Source organism: Triticum urartu, chromosome 6, assembly GCF_003073215.2.
Source record: "Triticum urartu cultivar G1812 chromosome 6, Tu2.1, whole genome shotgun sequence".
NCBI classification, from domain to species: Eukaryota; Viridiplantae; Streptophyta; class Magnoliopsida; order Poales; family Poaceae; genus Triticum; species Triticum urartu.
The window spans coordinates 471,617,232-471,625,781 of record NC_053027.1 but is presented as its reverse complement, the minus strand read 5'-3'; positions in this window follow the sequence as shown (position 1 = coordinate 471,625,781).

Here is an 8,550-nt window from a genome sequence, read left to right as displayed (position 1 = left end):
CCGAGCCTTCACTCCCGAGCTGCGGACCGTCGTTTGGCCAGGCAAGTTCAAGCTGGATCTGCCTCCGTGCTACGATGGCACCCCCGACCCTGCGGAGTTCCTATAGCTCTACGAGCTAAGCATCGAGGTGGCTAACAGCGATGAAAAAGTCATGGTGAACTGGTTTCCCATGACTCTCAAGGATGGTGCTCGCTCGTGGCTCCTGAACCTACCCGCGGGATCGATCTCCTCCTGGAGAGAGATGCACGAGCGTTTCGTCGCCAACTTCCAGGGCACTCGCGACCACCTGCCAGCCGCAGGTGACCTGCGGTGCATCAAGCAGCAACTAGGGGAATCCCTGAAAAGTATATCCAGCGCTTCAACAACGTCCTCCTCAAGATCCCCAAGCTGACAGACGAGGCCATCATCTCCGTGTTCTTCGATAGCGTCTGCGATGTCAAGATGAAGGATAAGCTCGCGATCCACGAAGAGCTATGCTCGGCCCTGGAGATGTTCAACATGGCGACCAAGTGCGCAAGAGCTGAGGAGGGGCGCCTCTCCCTCCTCGAGCTCCCTGCTGCTGACCCTGAAGAAAAGAAAGCCAAGGCCAAGGACGTGAAGTGCAATGGAGTAGCCGTGCTTGCGACGGGGCCGGATTCAAAGCACGGTCGGGACCACCCCGAGTCGTCTAAAAGCAGTCGTCCATTCTGCGCCTTCCACAACGTACACAGCCACAACACTAACGACTGCCAAGAGCTCAGAGCCATTCGAGATGGACGCTTCGGTCGGCGCCCCGAGCGCAACGACCGGGGCTACGGCCGAGGAGGAGGACGAAGCGGGGGACCCTGGGACGACCGCGACCCCATCAGGAGTGGCGCGACTGGCCTCGCGAGGACCACTGGCAAGACCAGCCTCGTGAGGGCGCCTGGAGGGACCAGCCTCATGAGAACCGTCCTCAGGGCAATGCTGGCCTCTCTCCGCTGCCGCCACCACCAAGGAGGAACGATGACCACCACCAGGACGAGGGGGTTGGGGGCTTCCAGGAGCCGCGTGTTATTGCCTGCATCCTGGGCGGTGCTCAGGCCCCAGCCTCCTAGCGTATCTTCAAGCAGTTTGCTCGTGAGGTGAACGCGGCTCTCCCCAGGCTCGAGGCCACGTGCCCACTCAGGTGGTCCAAGTGCGCCATCACCTTCAGCTTGGTGGACCAGCTCAAGTGTGCGGAGACTGTCTGCGTCCTTCCGATGCTTTGTTCACATGTCATCAGCAACTTCCAAGTCACCAAGACCCATATCGACGGCAGCGCAGGGCTCAATGTCCTGTCCGTCGAGACATTCGACAGCCTCCAAGTGCCATACGACCAGCTACAGCCTACCAAGCCTTTCTCAGGAGTGACCGACGGCTCCACCACCCCGATAGGGCAGGTCCGCCTCCCTGTCACCTTCGGCCAGCGCAACAACTATCGCACTGAGCTCATCGACTTCGACGTCGCCCACATCCGTCTGCCATACAACGTCCTCAAGATGACAGGAAGCGGAGGCATCATCACGGTCCCCTGCGAAGAAAGAGATGCGGTGTGCTCCCTTGAGCACGCCTTCCAAGCTGCCGCGATCGAAGACCCTGACAACGAAGGCATCATGTACCCTCCTGAGGCCATCCCCAATAAGAAGAAGTAGCTACTCCTCCCGGAGCCTCAGGAGGGCAGCGTCTCCAGCGGCACGACCTCAGGACCTGCGCCCACAGCTGGGGCGCCTCCCTCCCTCGCATAGGAAGGCGTGCCCGGCGCCTCCTCGGGCAAGGCTCGAGGGCTCTCTTCTGGAGGGCCTCGTACCTAGCCAACATCACGAGGGAGGCGCTCGGACACCATGTGGAGGCGTGCTTCGCCACACGTTTCACTCAGGAGGGCGCTCGGCGAGGAGCGCCCGGCGCTCAAGAGTTCATCGTCAAGGCGACCCAGGAGCTTCAAGAGGCAAGGGCCATATGTGGCGACCGTCACCCACCACCTGGCGTGGCCCCCCATCCAGGCAAGGACGGTGGGCTGTGCATCTGCATCAACATTCCAGGGCTCAACAGGGCCGCATCTCAGGCCTTCGTGCGTTGGTCGGTGCGAGGGCCCACCTCACAGCTACGTTCGCATGCCATTGGGCTTGCGGAACACGACCGTCACCTGCCAACGCCACCTGTGAAGCATTCTGGTGGCTCAGGAGGCCAGGCATCACGCTGTCCTGGCGGAGATGGCGACGGTCGTCAAGGAACCACTCGAGCCCCCGGAGCCTCCTGAATCTCAGGGCCCTAGCGGCTCGTGAGGAACGACTTGTCGGCATGCATCATCGGCTACTCCAACCCCACTCCGGTGGCGTTATCAGGTGACTCCTTTTCAGTTCATTCAGTTGGGGGCGCCCCTCGGGCTGCATTATCCCCAAGTTGCATGGGTATATCCCTGCGACGTGTATCCTTTTGCATCTCTAGCTTACCCTGCTGGGGGCGCCCCTCGGGCTGCATCATCCCTAGGCCGCTCGGGTCCATCCCGATGGCATCTATCGTTCTTGCATCTATCTGAGCTAACCTGCCTCTTTGATTATCACCTACTCGTCTATTGCCCATCGCGGACACCCGCGCTGCCCATCGGCCCCCGCTCATCCCGCCATGGGCGCTACTCACGCTGGCACGATGCTTGTGCTCGGGTCCGTCCCTGCAACGCTGACAAATCTGAGCAGTCGAGCTCTGGCTCATGGCACGCCCCGCGCATGTCACCTCACAAAGCACTTAGTGCCTTCACCTTCTTGCGGAACGACCAGTGGCAGACTGGCAAGCGCGGTTGCAGCCCATATTCCTCCTTCGCACTAACCTGCAGGAACCTCTGGAGGCTGATGGCGGGCGGTACCGTAGGCTCCCCCTTTTCTTTCACACAATTTGCTTGTGCGTTAAAGGGGGGATCCTGAGCATCGCGACTCACGAACTCTTACTGGCTCTCCAGCCCTCACCCTCGGCCTTGACCATGGCATCGCGACCTGGCATACCAGCGGTGGCTGAGCTCGCTCGAGGGACAGGACCCAAGAACGCAGAGCACATAGAAGGGCGTGAATGGAGGGGGAGACCCGCGCGAGTTCGACCCAGTTGACACACGAAGTTGGAGCGACACAAGGAATCGACTTTGGACCGCTAAGATAAGTCTCACACCCGGATCAGCCAAGCGCTGCTACACAGGATTCCCCTCTCTTGCAACCTTGCTACGACAACGCCGCCTTCCTTTCCTACCTTCAAGTACTTGTTTGCATGCTAAAGGGGACCTCTTGAGCATCGCGTCTCAGGAGCTCTTACTGGACCTCGGGCCGCTCACCTCCTAGCCTTGACCATGACATCGCGACCTGGCATATCAGCGACGGCTGCAGCCTGCCTGGAGACCGGGACCTGTTGGCGTAGAGCACTAGGCTACCGCGAGGATGGAAAGGGGGGACCGAGCCGAAGCAAGACACGAAGACATAGTTCTTCATAATAAGGGAAATATTAACAAAAGACACTACAGACCCTTTACACGCCCCCACGGGGTTCATCTGGACTCCTTGCAGGGAACAAAAGAAGAAGGTTTCTATGAGCCCTATTTACAGACATCACCGCCGACGCCATCATCAACAATGGGCCACGAGGGGCCGGCGCTAACCCCATCCAGATCAACGATGGCGGCGGGCAGACGTCGTTGCTGCACTCCGGGCACGGCGCGAGCTCGGGGGCATGTAGCTGTCGTCGCTCGTCTCCAGAGTCTCGTCGGGCTAGGGAGAGTCGCTGGACCACCAGGAGCCACCGCTGCTGCTGGAGGAGCTGTCAGCAGGACCAAGGACGGGCTGAGCGCCCGCCACCACACCATCCTGGTGGCCCACTCCAGGACAGCAATCCAGGCGATTGCCCTCCTCGTTGAAGACCTTGAAGAACAGCATGGAGGCGCCATCGTACTCGAAATGGATGGCGAGCGCCCCCTCCGCACGGCAGACGCGGGCGACCTCGCCCCATCCGCGGGTCATGAAGACCTTGCCTGGGGAGACGACCTCAACCTCCGCCCCCATCGCCGGGGTGTCGCACCCCGCGTGCTGCAGCCACAGCTCCAGCGGCCCCCTCGGCGGCATCACTTCGGTGAAGAACAGCGGGAACCGGATCCATGTGCTCGGTGGCATCGCCGCCCACAACACGAGTTCGCGCGAGGAGCCCTCGGCGTGGGTTCGCGGGGAGGCAGCGCGTGCCGCCATTGCACGGACACCGCGGCCGTGGCGCGGGGGTCGTCGATCCCTGCTACCTCCTCCGGAGCCCTCTGCCTAGGCGTACAAAGGCAGTGGATAGCCCGGGGGAGGCCGTTCGTACCAAGGCCTCGTCACCTCCGGCCTTACGGCGGCATCGCGCGAGCGAGCCAACCTCTTCTTCGGCGGGAGAGGCCCAAGCTCTTCGCGGGGGGCTTTCCCCTTCTCGGCGGCGGAGAACCTCCGTATCGGCACCGTGGGTGACGCGACACAGCAGCAAATCAAGGAAGAATGAGAAGCAGGAGGAGTGGAGGAAGAGATGGGAGACGGGGGCTCCGCCCTCCTTCCCATTTATAGCCAGGAGGAGGCCAACCGCCGGCCTCCACGATCTAAGGTAATAATGATCTTTTTCTGCATGCAACAGGGACTCCTCAAGTCGGGCAGTTGCCGAGGCAGCGTGGGGAAGCGAAAGCGCCCATGTCCCGTCAGTCGCCACGCGTCAATCAAGGCCACATGCTGTTAGGGCCCGTGGCACTCCGCACTTGCCCCTTGGCTTCGCCGCGAAGCCAAGCACGAGCGAGCCTTGGGCCCGGGGGCTACTGTCGGCGTCCTGGGAACGAGGGTACCCAGACTTGCCTGCCTGTGGCCCAGGGCATGGCTCCACCAGCGACCTGGTACGGCCCATCTTCATCAACCAACACTCAAGACCCTCGCGAGGGGCCAAACCTCGCAAACCGGACGACACAAGACCTCCTCAGGGGCAGCCTCACTAGGCTGGCTCGCGAGGAGCGGAGAGATCAAGGCAAGGGGCACCTCGTGAGGTTCCCATGACATGAGCCATGACGACCAAGGCCAGGCGGGCACCAGCGGGCGCAGAGTGCCAGTTTCCTCTTCGGTGCTAAAGAGGCAGGCGCAGGCGAGGAGTCCCGAGGCGTCAGGCAAAGGGTTCCATATCGGTGCAACGAGACCAAGACCAGCAGGACGGCAAGATGGAGGTCATCACGGAGCCCACGGCAACGTCACCACCAGAGCCTTTGGCAGGCGAAGACCACCTTTTGTCAGGATAACTTGTACTCGTTGTCCCCCTTCAAATTAGTCGTTGTGGGATCCCTTCCCGCCTAATATTTGGGGAGAGGACCCGGGCCTCTATAAATAGGGCTAGGCACCACCGTAGCCAGGGATCGGCTCATCTAGAGGATCATCGAGAGGACAGATCATTCAGATCATCCCCAACACACAAGCTCATCAACCTCAAGAACACCTCTCCCCAAGAGGTCGTTCTTCCCTTGTACTTGTTCATCCCCAGCCTACAAGGCAATCCACCACACCACACTGGAGTAGGGTATTACATCGCAACAGTGGCCCGAACCAGTATAAACTCTTGTGTCCCTTGTTCCTTGGGTTTGGCGAGCTAGGCTTTGTGATCGTTGCGAGGGCGTGAGCTAGGGGAGGGAGATCTTCGTGCGCACCCCAGTGTTCGAACCTCAAGGGTTTGCCGGAACCCGTAATCCGACACACTTCACCATCACCTTCACCATGTCATCATGCTGACGGAACTCATCTACTTCTTCGACGTCTTGCTAGATCAAGAAGGCGAGGGACGTCACCGAGCTAAACGTGTGCAGAACGCGGAGGTGCCGTGCGTTCGGTACTTGATCGGTTGAAGCGCGAAGAAGTTCGACTACATCAACCGTGTTGAGAAACACTTCCGCTTACGGTCTACGAGGGTACGTAGAAACTCTCTCCCCCTCGTTGCTATACATCTCCATGGATAGTTCATAGCGTGTGCGTAGAATTTTTTTTGTTTTCCATGCAACGTTTCCCAACACTTATTACATGGAAAACTGAAAGTCTGAAGAATATGATGAATCGTAGTGGAGTTGGGATGAGCCAAGCAAGCGTGCCAAAGATCCACACAGACGGAGAGACGACTAGAGTGGTGGCGGTGGATGAAGATGGGTGGACCGGGTAGAGCTCGTCGGGGCTGTCACACCGGTGAAGCACCATCCGGCTATGGGCGTCCTTAATAGAAAACTCAAGCTCGTCAAATTCAACAGTGACAGGATTTTCACAAGTAAAAGATTGAACGAAAACTAGATTCTTAATGAGTGCAGGCGAGACAAGTATGTGAGATAAAGAAAGTGACATTGATGATGAAGGAAAAGATGCATGTCCAATATGTGTAATAAGTAGAGACGAGCCATCACCGATGGTAATGCGAGTAGACGTGTTGATAGGACGAGAAGTGTGGAGGTTACCGGGATGGGCTGACATCTGGGTGGTGGCGCCGGTGTCCATATACCAATCACCGCCATCGGTGCAGTTTTTCGGTGATGGAGCAGAATAGAGAGCCGCGAGAAGGACCGGATCCTAAGGCACCGGAGGCGCCATATGTTAGTGATGCAGTAGGTGCCGGACGGCTGCATCGGTGAAAGCGGCAGCATGGGGGTAGGCACCCTGCTGCGGCTGCGGGGCAACTAGGTAGACCTGATGCACTGGCGGTCGAGGACCGAGAAGCCCGGAAAGAGGCGCACGCGGGACGAGTATAGTGTAGGCATGGACCACTCCCGTCCAAGGGCCACCAGGGAGGTGTGTGTGCCAGAGATGGGTTGGAGGCGCCGGGGAGGGAGGAGCTATGGGAGGACATGGAGATTGTGGTGGGTAGGAGCTAGGGGGCTAGAGGAGCTAGGAGAGGTAGTGACGAAGAGATGGGTTCAGCGGCGGCTGTGAAAGAAGTAGAGATAGGGTTAGGATTTGAAGAGAATGGTGGCAATCGGGAGGGGTGGAGGAATAGGGTGTTTGGTTTAAGTTGTGATCGGGAAGACTGGCTGTAGCGACCTTGAGGGGTGGAGGGATGGGACGATCGGTTGAAGCGAGCGGGAGGCTGGGATCGGGAGGGCCGGATGTGGCGGGCGATCGGGGCGGCTGGGGTGGTCAGGTTTAGAGCGGTCGGGAGAAGAGGAGAGCTCGGGCGATCGGGTGGGAAGTAGGGATGCAGCGGCTGCCAGAAGGCATGACGGCGGCGACAGGGAGCGGAAGACTAGGGTTAGGATCGGGAGAAGGAAACTGATACCATGTAGTTTGGTGCAACTCTGAATATATTCGTCGGGTACATATGCACGTGTATATAAATACAAGGTATGACCACGTCCTCAGGAAGCCGCCTTGATGTACAAGAAATATACAAGCAAATATTACATACTCAATAGAGCTGTTGCGCCCTCCATATGCAGCTCCTCTCCTCTGCCGCCGCCGTGGGCTCGCGCTCGAGCCCTAGTCGTGGCTCCCCCTGCCACGTCTCCTCTCTTCTGTCGCCGTTGTGGGCTCACGCTCAAGCTCTAGTCACAAATCCCCCCACCATGGCTCCTCTATTCCTCCGCCACAATGCGTTCCGCGCGTCAAATACCCCCATGTCACAGATCCTCTACACCGATGCCTCCTCATCCCACGGGTGACTCGCTGGAGTCTGGTGTGTCGCCGCAGCACCACCTAGGAATAGAGGAAGTAGGAGCAGGGAAGAGGATATGTCGTAGTCTCCCCCAGAGGACAACATGAGGAGGGAAAAATCATTGGCAAGGAACAACATATACATCAAACAATTATCTTTGATGACGTGTCATCCGGCGCCCGCTTCAAGATCAGTGCAATAGATCCGACGGCAGCTCGCGTGTTCACTCGAGAGTGCTTAAAAATCCAACGTCAGTTTTTTAGTGATTCCGAAAGAAATAGAAATGTCACTCTCGCCTGGGTGCGTCCCTGCTTTAGTTGCTGCCAAGTCACCTCCAACCATCCTTTTGCTTATTTTAGCTAGACTAGAGTACTGACAGTCACACATTCCATTTCGGAGGTTTTCCTACGTGAAGAAGCTACCGTGAAAGGGACACTAGTGAAGGCCGTGATGATTGCTCTAATTGGCTTTCAGCAAGATGGAAGATCGGCAAGATATGGTATTGGTAATATTTGGCTTGGTTGGTGGTAGTGGCAGTGGTAGTTCATGGACAATCCTTCCATATCCATGTGGTGGGTGGAGTACATTCTTTATTGTCACCACCAATCCATGCACACCTAACATTCCGGCGCGATTGGCTCGGACACCCGTGGATCGCAAACGTTGCAACACATGAAGCGCAAAAGAACCGCCGGCGATGAGTTTAACAAGGGAATGTTGGTAATCAGAAGTGCATTATTATTTTGAGTAACCCGAGTACAAAGGAACGAGGACATAAATCTATCAAGAAAATCCTCCAATGGCACGGAGAGCACAACGATGTACTCCGTACTGGCGTAGATACACTAAGAGTCTAAGACGGATCACTACTACTTACTGTGCTAACCGGAGCCTGCA